The sequence below is a fragment of the Schistocerca serialis genome, chromosome 6 (genome assembly GCF_023864345.2).
Source record: "Schistocerca serialis cubense isolate TAMUIC-IGC-003099 chromosome 6, iqSchSeri2.2, whole genome shotgun sequence".
Lineage (NCBI taxonomy): Eukaryota > Metazoa > Arthropoda > Insecta > Orthoptera > Acrididae > Schistocerca > Schistocerca serialis.
In genome coordinates, this window is record NC_064643.1 from 70,584,083 (window position 1) to 70,595,663 (window position 11,581).

Here is an 11,581-nt window from a genome sequence, read left to right on the forward strand (position 1 = left end):
ATTGCATCCGAATTTAATAAAAATGCCACAATGCCGACTTAAGTACAAGAGGACTGACACTCTCACTTTCTATGAATTGAACCTTTCCTGTGAGTCCAGTTTTAGATTTCGATGCTTCACTTCAGGTTTACTGTATCCCTTGGACCTTCTTATTCACGACGAAACACAGAAATTGTATCAGGAATTCAATTCAAAAGGCACAATGTCGACTTAAGTAAAAGAGGACTGACACTCTCACTTTCTATGATTTGAACCTCTCGTGTGAGTCCAGTTTTAGATTCCGATGCTTCACTTCAGGTTTACTGTATCCCTTGGGCCTTCCTATTGACGATGAAACACAGAGTTTGCATCCGAATTAAATACAACAGGCACAATGCCGACTTAAGTACAAGAGGACTGACACTCTAACTTTCTATGATTTGAATCTCTCCTGTGAGTCCGGTATTAGTTTCCGATGCTTCACTTCAGGTTTACTGTATCCCTTGGACCTACTTATTGACGATGAAACACAGAAATTGCATCCAAATTTAATACAAAAGGCACAATGGCGACTTAAGTACAAGAGGCCTGACACTCTCACTTTCTATGATTTGAACCTCTCCTGTGAGTCCAGTTTCAGATTCCGATGCTTCACTTCAGGTTTACTGTAAACCTTGCACCTTCTTATTGACGATGAAACACAGAAATTACATCGGAATTAAATTGAAAGGGTACAATGCCGATTTAAGTACAAGAGGACTGACACTCTAACTTTCTGTGATTTGAACCTCTCCTCTGAGTCCAGTTTTAGATTCCGATGCTTCACTTCAGGTTTACTGTATCCCTTGGACCTTCTTGTTGACATTAAACACAGAGTTTGCATCCGAATTTAATACAAAAGGTACAATGCCGACATAAGTACAAGAGGACTGACACACTAATTTTCTATGATTTGAACCTCTCCGGTGAGTCCAGTTTAAGATTTCGATGCTTCACTTCAGGTTTACTGTATCATTTGGACCTTCTTATTGACGATGAAACACAGAAATTGCATGCGAATTTAATACAAAAATCACAATGGCGACTTAAGTACAAGAGGACTGACACTCTCACTTTCTATGATTTGAACCTCTCCTATGAGTCCAGTTTTAGATTCCGATGCTTCACGTCAGGTTTACTGTATAACTTGGACCTTCTAATTGACGATGAAACACAGAAATTGCATCCGAATTTAATACAAATGTCACAATGCCGACTTAAGTACAAGAGGACTGACACTCTCACTTTCTATGATTTGAACCTCTCCTGTGAGTCCAGTTCTAGATTCCAATGCTTCACCTCAGGTTTACTGTATACCTTGAACCTTCATATTGACGATGAAACACAGAAATTGCATCCGAATTTAATACAAAAGGCAAAATGCCGACTTAAGTACAAGAGGACTGACATTCTAACTTTCTATTATTTCAACCTCTCGTGTGATTCCAGTTTTAGATTCCGATGCTTCACCTCAGGTTTACTGTATCCCTTGGACCTTCTTATTGACGATGAAACACAGAAATTGCACCGGAATTAAATTTAAACGGCACAATGCCGACTTATGTACAGGAGGACAGACACTCTAACTTTCTATGAATTCAACCTCTCCTGTGAGTCCAGTTTTAGATTCCGATGCTTCACTTCAGGTTTACTGTATCCCTTGGACCTTCTCATTGACGATGAAAAACAGAGATTGCATCGGAATTTATTACAACACTCACAATGCCGACTTATGTACAAGAGGACTGACACTCTAACTTTCTATGATTTGAATCTCTCCTGTGAGTCCAGTTTTACATTCCGATGCTTCACTTCAGGTTTACTGTATCCCTTGGACATTCTAATTGACGATGAAACACTGAAATTGCATACGAACTTAATACAAAAGGCACAATGGCGACTTAAGTACAAGAGGACTGAGACTCTCACTTTCTATTATTTGAACCTCTGCTGTGATTCCAGTTTCAGATTCCGATGCTTCACTTCAGGTTTACTGTATACCTTGCACCTTCTTATTGACGATGAAACACAGAAATTGCTTCGGAATTAAATTCAAAGGTCACATCGCCGATTTAAGTACAAGAGGACTGACACTCTAACTTTCTATGATTTGAACCTCTCCTGTGAGTCCAGTTTTAGATTCCGATGCTTCACTTCAGGTTTACTGTATCCCTTGGACCTTCTTATTGACTATGAAACACAGAAATTGCATACGAATTTAATACAAAAGGCACAATACCGACTCAAGTACAAGTGGACAGACACTCTCACTGTCTATGATTTGAACCTTTCCTGTGAGTCCAGTTTTAGTTTCCAATGCTTCACTTCAGGTTTACTGTATCCCTTGGACCTTCTTATTGACGATGAAACACTGATATTGCACCCGAATGTAATACAAATGGCACAATGCCGACTGAAGTACAAGAGGACTGACACTCTCACTTTCTTTGATTTGAACCTCTCCTGTAAGTCCAGTTTTAGATTCCGATGCTTCACTTCAGGTTTACTGTATCCCTAGGACCATCTTATTGACGATGAAACACAGATATTGCATCCGAATTTAATAAAAATGCCACAATGCCGACTTAAGCACAAGAGGACTGACACTCACACTTTCTTTTATTTGATCCTCTCCTATGAGTCCAGTTTTAAATTCCGATGCTTCACTTCAGGTTTACTGTATCCCTTGGACCCTCTTATTGACGATGAAACACAGAAATTGCATCCGAATTTATTACAAATGCCACAATGCCGACTTAAGTACAAGAGGAGTGACACTCTAACTCTCTATGATTTGAACCTCTCTTGTTAGTCCAGTTTTAGATTCTGATGCTTCACTTCAGGTTTACTGTATCCCTTGGACCTTCTTATTGACGATGAAACACAGAAATGGCATCGGAGTTTAATTTAATAGGCACAATGCCGACTTAAGTACAAGAGGACTGACACTCTCACTTTCTATGACTTGAACCTCTCCTGTGAGTCCAGTTTTAGATTCCGATGCTTCACTTCAGGTTTACTGTATCCCTTGGACCTTCTTATAGACGATGAAACTCAGAGTTTGCATCCGAATTTAATACAAAAGGCACAATGCCGACCTAAGTACAAGAGGACTGACACTCTAACTTTCTATGATTTGTACCTATCCTGTGAGTCCAGTATTAGATTCCGATGCTTCACTTCAGGTTTACTGTATTCCTTGGACCTTCTTATTGACGATGAAACACAGAAATTGCATCCGAGTTTAATACAAAAATCACAATGGCGACTTAAGTACAAGAGGAGTGACACTCTCACTTTCTATGATTTGAACCTCTCCTGTAAGTCCAGTTTTAGATTCCGATGCTTCACTTCAGGTTTACTGTATCCCTAGGACCATCTTATTGACGATGAAACACAGATATTGCATCCGAATTTAATAAAAATGCCACAATGCCGACTTAAGCACAAGAGGACTGACACTCACACTTTCTTTTATTTGATCCTCTCCTATGAGTCCAGTTTTAAATTCCGATGCTTCACTTCAGGTTTACTGTATCCCTTGGACCCTCTTATTGACGATGAAACACAGAAATTGCATCCGAATTTATTACAAATGCCACAATGCCGACTTAAGTACAAGAGGAGTGACACTCTAACTCTCTATGATTTGAACCTCTCTTGTTAGTCCAGTTTTAGATTCTGATGCTTCACTTCAGGTTTACTGTATCCCTTGGACCTTCTTATTGACGATGAAACACAGAAATGGCATCGGAGTTTAATTTAATAGGCACAATGCCGACTTAAGTACAAGAGGACTGACACTCTCACTTTCTATGACTTGAACCTCTCCTGTGAGTCCAGTTTTAGATTCCGATGCTTCACTTCAGGTTTACTGTATCCCTTGGACCTTCTTATAGACGATGAAACTCAGAGTTTGCATCCGAATTTAATACAAAAGGCACAATGCCGACCTAAGTACAAGAGGACTGACACTCTAACTTTCTATGATTTGTACCTATCCTGTGAGTCCAGTATTAGATTCCGATGCTTCACTTCAGGTTTACTGTATTCCTTGGACCTTCTTATTGACGATGAAACACAGAAATTGCATCCGAGTTTAATACAAAAATCACAATGGCGACTTAAGTACAAGAGGAGTGACACTCTCACTTTCTATGATTTGAACCTCTCCTGTGAGTCCAGTTTTAGATTCCGATGCTTCACTTCGGGTTTACTGTATCCCTTGGACCTTCTAATTGACGATGAAACACATAAATTGCATCCGTATTTAATACAAATGCCACAATGCCGACTTAAGTACAAGAGGACTGACACTCTCACTTTCTATGATTTGAACCTCTCCTGTGAGTCCAGTTTTAGATTCCGATGCTTCTCTTCAGGTTTACTTTATACCTTGCACCATAATATTGTTGATGAATCACAGAAATTGCATCCGAATTTAATACAAAAGGCACAATGCCGACTTAAGTACAAGAGGACTGACATTCTAACATTCTATGAATTGAACCTCTCCTGTGAGTCCAGTTTTAGATTCCGAAGCTTCACTACAGGTTTACTGTATCCCTTGGACCTTCTAATTGACGATGAAACACAGATTTTGCATCCGAATGTAATACAACAGGCACAATGCTGACTTAAGTACAAGAGGACTGACACTCTAACTTTCTATGATTTGAATCTCTCCTGTGAGTCCAGTTTTACATTCGGATGCTTCACTTCAGGTTTACTGTATCCCTTGGACATTCGTATTGACGATGAAACACTGAAATTGCATACGAATTTAATACAAAAGGCACAATGGCGACTTAAGTACAAGAGGACTGACTCTCTCACTTTCTATGATTTGAACCTCTCCTGTGAGTCCACTTTTAGATTCCGATGCTTCACTTCAGGTTTACTGTATCCCTTGGACCTTCTTGGTGACATTAAACACAGAGTTTGCATCCGAATTTAATACAAAAGGTACAATGCCGACATAAGTACAAGAGGACTGACACTCTAATTTTCTATGATTTGAGCCTCTCCTGTGAGTTTAGTTTAAGATTCCGATGCTTCACTTCAGGTTTACTGTATCCCTTGGTCCTTCTTATTGACTATGAAACACAGAAATTGCATACGAATTTAATACAAAAGGCACAATACCGACTCAAGTACAAGTGGACAGACACTCTCACTGTCTATGATTTGAACCTTTCCTGTGAGTCCAGTTTTAGTTTCCAATGCTTCACTTCAGGTTTACTGTATCCCTTGGACCTTCTTATTGACGATGAAACACTGATATTGCACCCGAATGTAATACAAATGGCACAATGCCGACTGAAGTACAAGAGGACTGACACTCTCACTTTCTTTGATTTGAACCTCTCCTGTAAGTCCAGTTTTAGATTCCGATGCTTCACTTCAGGTTTACTGTATCCCTAGGACCATCTTATTGACGATGAAACACAGATATTGCATCCGAATTTAATAAAAATGCCACAATGCCGACTTAAGCACAAGAGGACTGACACTCACACTTTCTTTTATTTGATCCTCTCCTATGAGTCCAGTTTTAAATTCCGATGCTTCACTTCAGGTTTACTGTATCCCTTGGACCCTCTTATTGACGATGAAACACAGAAATTGCATCCGAATTTATTACAAATGCCACAATGCCGACTTAAGTACAAGAGGAGTGACACTCTAACTCTCTATGATTTGAACCTCTCTTGTTAGTCCAGTTTTAGATTCTGATGCTTCACTTCAGGTTTACTGTATCCCTTGGACCTTCTTATTGACGATGAAACACAGAAATGGCATCGGAGTTTAATTTAATAGGCACAATGCCGACTTAAGTACAAGAGGACTGACACTCTCACTTTCTATGACTTGAACCTCTCCTGTGAGTCCAGTTTTAGATTCCGATGCTTCACTTCAGGTTTACTGTATCCCTTGGACCTTCTTATAGACGATGAAACTCAGAGTTTGCATCCGAATTTAATACAAAAGGCACAATGCCGACCTAAGTACAAGAGGACTGACACTCTAACTTTCTATGATTTGTACCTATCCTGTGAGTCCAGTATTAGATTCCGATGCTTCACTTCAGGTTTACTGTATTCCTTGGACCTTCTTATTGACGATGAAACACAGAAATTGCATCCGAGTTTAATACAAAAATCACAATGGCGACTTAAGTACAAGAGGAGTGACACTCTCACTTTCTATGATGTGAACCTCTCCTGTAAGTCCAGTTTTAGATTCCGATGCTTCACTTCAGGTTTACTGTATCCCTAGGACCATCTTATTGACGATGAAACACAGATATTGCATCCGAATTTAATAAAAATGCCACAATGCCGACTTAAGCACAAGAGGACTGACACTCACACTTTCTTTTATTTGATCCTCTCCTATGAGTCCAGTTTTAAATTCCGATGCTTCACTTCAGGTTTACTGTATCCCTTGGACCCTCTTATTGACGATGAAACACAGAAATTGCATCCGAATTTATTACAAATGCCACAATGCCGACTTAAGTACAAGAGGAGTGACACTCTAACTCTCTATGATTTGAACCTCTCTTGTTAGTCCAGTTTTAGATTCTGATGCTTCACTTCAGGTTTACTGTATCCCTTGGACCTTCTTATTGACGATGAAACACAGAAATGGCATCGGAGTTTAATTTAATAGGCACAATGCCGACTTAAGTACAAGAGGACTGACACTCTCACTTTCTATGACTTGAACCTCTCCTGTGAGTCCAGTTTTAGATTCCGATGCTTCACTTCAGGTTTACTGTATCCCTTGGACCTTCTTATAGACGATGAAACTCAGAGTTTGCATCCGAATTTAATACAAAAGGCACAATGCCGACCTAAGTACAAGAGGACTGACACTCTAACTTTCTATGATTTGTACCTATCCTGTGAGTCCAGTATTAGATTCCGATGCTTCACTTCAGGTTTACTGTATTCCTTGGACCTTCTTATTGACGATGAAACACAGAAATTGCATCCGAGTTTAATACAAAAATCACAATGGCGACTTAAGTACAAGAGGAGTGACACTCTCACTTTCTATGATTTGAACCTCTCCTGTGAGTCCAGTTTTAGATTCCGATGCTTCACTTCGGGTTTACTGTATCCCTTGGACCTTCTAATTGACGATGAAACACATAAATTGCATCCGTATTTAATACAAATGCCACAATGCCGACTTAAGTACAAGAGGACTGACACTCTCACTTTCTATGATTTGAACCTCTCCTGTGAGTCCAGTTTTAGATTCCGATGCTTCTCTTCAGGTTTACTTTATACCTTGCACCATAATATTGTTGATGAATCACAGAAATTGCATCCGAATTTAATACAAAAGGCACAATGCCGACTTAAGTACAAGAGGACTGACATTCTAACATTCTATGAATTGAACCTCTCCTGTGAGTCCAGTTTTAGATTCCGAAGCTTCACTACAGGTTTACTGTATCCCTTGGACCTTCTAATTGACGATGAAACACAGATTTTGCATCCGAATGTAATACAACAGGCACAATGCTGACTTAAGTACAAGAGGACTGACACTCTAACTTTCTATGATTTGAATCTCTCCTGTGAGTCCAGTTTTACATTCGGATGCTTCACTTCAGGTTTACTGTATCCCTTGGACATTCGTATTGACGATGAAACACTGAAATTGCATACGAATTTAATACAAAAGGCACAATGGCGACTTAAGTACAAGAGGACTGACTCTCTCACTTTCTATGATTTGAACCTCTCCTGTGAGTCCACTTTTAGATTCCGATGCTTCACTTCAGGTTTACTGTATCCCTTGGACCTTCTTGTTGACATTAAACACAGAGTTTGCATCCGAATTTAATACAAAAGGTACAATGCCGACATAAGTACAAGAGGACTGACACTCTAATTTTCTATGATTTGAGCCTCTCCTGTGAGTTTAGTTTAAGATTCCGATGCTTCACTTCAGGTTTACTGTATCCCTTGGTCCTTCTTATTGACGATGAAACACAGAAATTGCATGCGAATTTAATACAAAAATCACAATGGCGACTTAAGTACAAGAGGACTGACACTCTCACTTTCTATGATTTGAATCTCTCCTGTGAGTCCAGTTTTAGATTCCGATGCTTCACTTCAGGTTTACTGTATACCTTGGACCTTCTAATTGACGATGAAACACTGAAATTGCATACGAATTTAATACAAATGTCACAATGCCGACTTAAGTACAAGAGGACTGACACTCTCACTTTCTATGATTTGAACCTCTCCTGTGAGTCCAGTTTTAGATTCCAATGCTTCACCTCAGGTTTACTGTATACCTTGCACCTTCATATTGACGATGAAACACAGAAATTGCATCCGAATTTAATACAAAAGGCAAAATGCCGACTTAAGTATAAGAGGACTGACATTCTAACTTTCTATGATTTCAACCTCTCGTGTGATTCCAGTTTTAGATTCCGATGCTTGACCTCAGGTTTACTGTATCCCTTGGACCTTCTTATTGACGATGAAACACAGAAATTGCATCCGAGTTTAATACAAAAATCACAATGGCGACTTAAGTACAAGAGGAGTGACACTCTCACTTTCTATGATTTGAACCTCTCCTGTGAGTCCAGTTTTAGATTCCGATGCTTCACTTCAGGTTTACTGTATCCCTTGGACCTTCTAATTGACGATGAAACACATAAATTGCATCCGTATTTAATACAAATGCCACAATGCCGACTTAAGTACAAGAGGACTGACACTCTCACTTTCTATGATTTGAACCTCTCCTGTGAGTCCAGTTTTAGATTCCGATGCTTCACTTCAGGTTTACTTTATACCTTGCACCATCATATTGTTGATGAATCACAGAAATTGCATCCGAATTTAATACAAAAGGCACAATGCCGACTTAAGTACAAGAGGACTGACATTCTAACATTCTATGAATTGAACCTCTCCTGTGAGTCCAGTTTTAGATTCCGAAGCTTCACTTCAGGTTTACTGTATCCCTTGGACCCTCTAATTGACGATGAAACACAGAGTTTGCATCCGAATTTAATACAACAGGCACAATGCTGACTTAAGTACAAGAGGACTGACACTCTAACTTTCTATGATTTGAATCTCTCCTGTGAGTCCAGTTTTACATTCCGAGGCTTCACTTCAGGTTTACTGTATCCCTTGGACATTCTTATTGACGATGAAACACTGAAATTGCATACGAACTTAATACAAAAGGCACAATGGCGACTTAAGTACAAGAGGACTGACACTCTCACTTTCTATGATTTGAACCTCTCCTGTGAGTCCAGTTTTAGACTCCGATGCTTCACTTCAGGTTTACTGTATCTCTTGGACCTTCTTGTTGACATTAAACACAGAGTTTGCATCCGAATTTAATACAAAAGGTACAATGCCGACATAAGTACAAGAGGACTGACACTCTAATTTTCTATGATTTGAACCTCTCCTGTGAGTCCAGTTTAAGATTCCGATGCTTCACTTCAGGTTTACTGTATCCCTTGGACCTTCTTATTGACGATGAAACACAGATATTGCATGCGAATTTAATACAAAAATCACAATGGCGACTTAAGTACAAGAGGACTGACACTCTCACTTTCTATGATTTGAACCTCTCCTGTGAGTCCAGTTTTAGATTCCGATGCTTCACTTCAGGTTTACTGTATACCTTGGACCTTCTAATTGACGATGAAACACAGAAATTGCATCCGAATTTAATACAAAAGTCACAATGCCGACTTAAGTACAAGAGGACTGACACTCTCACTTTCTATGATTTGAACCTCTCCTGTGAGTCCAGTTTTAGATTCCAATGCTTCACCTCAGGTTTACTGTATACCTTGCACCTTCATATTGACGATGAAACAGAAATTGCATCCGAATTTAATACAAAAGGCAAAATGCCGACTTAAGTACAAGAGGACTGACATTCTAACTTTCTATGATTTCAACCTCTCGTGTCATTCCAGTTTTAGATTCCGATGCTTCACCTCAGGTTTACTGTATCCCTTGGACATTCTAATTGACGATGAAACACTGAAATTGCATACAAACTTAATACAAAAGGCACAATGGCGACTTAAGTACAAGAGGACTGACACTCTCACTCTCTATTATTTGAACCTCTGCTGTGATTCCAGTTTCAGATTCCGATGCTTCACTTCAGGTTTACTGTATCCCTTGGACCTTCTCATTGACGATGAAACACAGAGATTGCATCGGAATTTAATACAACACTCACAATGCCGACTTAAGTACAAGAGGACTGACACTCTAACTTTCTATGATTTGAATCTCTCCTGTGAGTCCAGTTGTACATTCCGATGCTTCACTTCAGGTTTACTGTATCCCTTGGACATTCTAATTGACGATGAAACACTGAAATTGCATACGAACTTAATACAAAAGGCACAATGGCGACTTAAGTACAAGAGGACTGACACTCTCACTTTCTATTATTTGAACCTCTGCTGTGATTCCAGTTTCAGATTCCGATGCTTCACGTCAGGTTTACTGTATACCTAGCACCTTCTTATTGGCGATGAAACACAGAAATTGCATTGGAATTAAATTCAAAGGTCACATCGCCGATTTAAGTACAAGAGGACTGACACTCCAACTTTCTATGATTTGAACCTCTCCTGTGAGTCCAGTTTTAGATTCCGATGCTTCACTTCAGGTTTACTGTATCCCTTGGACCTTCTCATTGATTATGAAACACAGAAATTGCACCCGAATTTAATACAAATGGCACAATGCCGTCTTAAGTACTAGAGGACTGACTCTCTCACTTTCTATGATTTGAACCTCTTCTGTGAGTCCAGTTTTAGATTCCGATGCTTCACTTCAGGTTTACTGTATCCCTTCGACCTTCTAATTGACGATGAAACACAGAAATTGCATCCGAATTTAATACAAAAGGCACAATAGCGACTCAAGTACAAGTGGACAGACACTCTCACTGTCTATGATTTGAACCTTTCCTGTGAGTCCAGTTTTAGTTTCCAATGCTTCACTTCAGGTTTACTGTATCCCTTGGACCTTCTTATTGACGATGAAACACAGAAATTGCACCCGAATGTAATACAAATGGCACAATGCCGACTGAAGTACAAGACGACTGACACTCTCACTTTCTTTGATTTGAACCTCTCCTGTAAGTCCAGTTTTAGATTCCGATGCTTCACTTCAGGTTTACTGTATCCCTAGGACCATCTTATTGACGATGAAACACAGAAATTGCATCCGAATTTAATAAAAATGCCACAATGCCGACTTAAGCACAAGAGGACTGACACTCACACTTTCTTTTATTTGAACCTCTCCTATGAGTCCAGTTTTAGATTCCGATGCTTCACTTCAGGTTTACTGTATCCCTTGGACCTTTTTATTGACGATGAAACACTGAAATTGCATCCGAATTTAATACAAATGCCACAATGCCGACTTAAGTACAAGAGGAGTGACACTCTAACTCTCTATGATTTGAACCTCTCTTGTTAGTGCAGTTTTAGATTCTGATGCTTCACTTCAGGTTT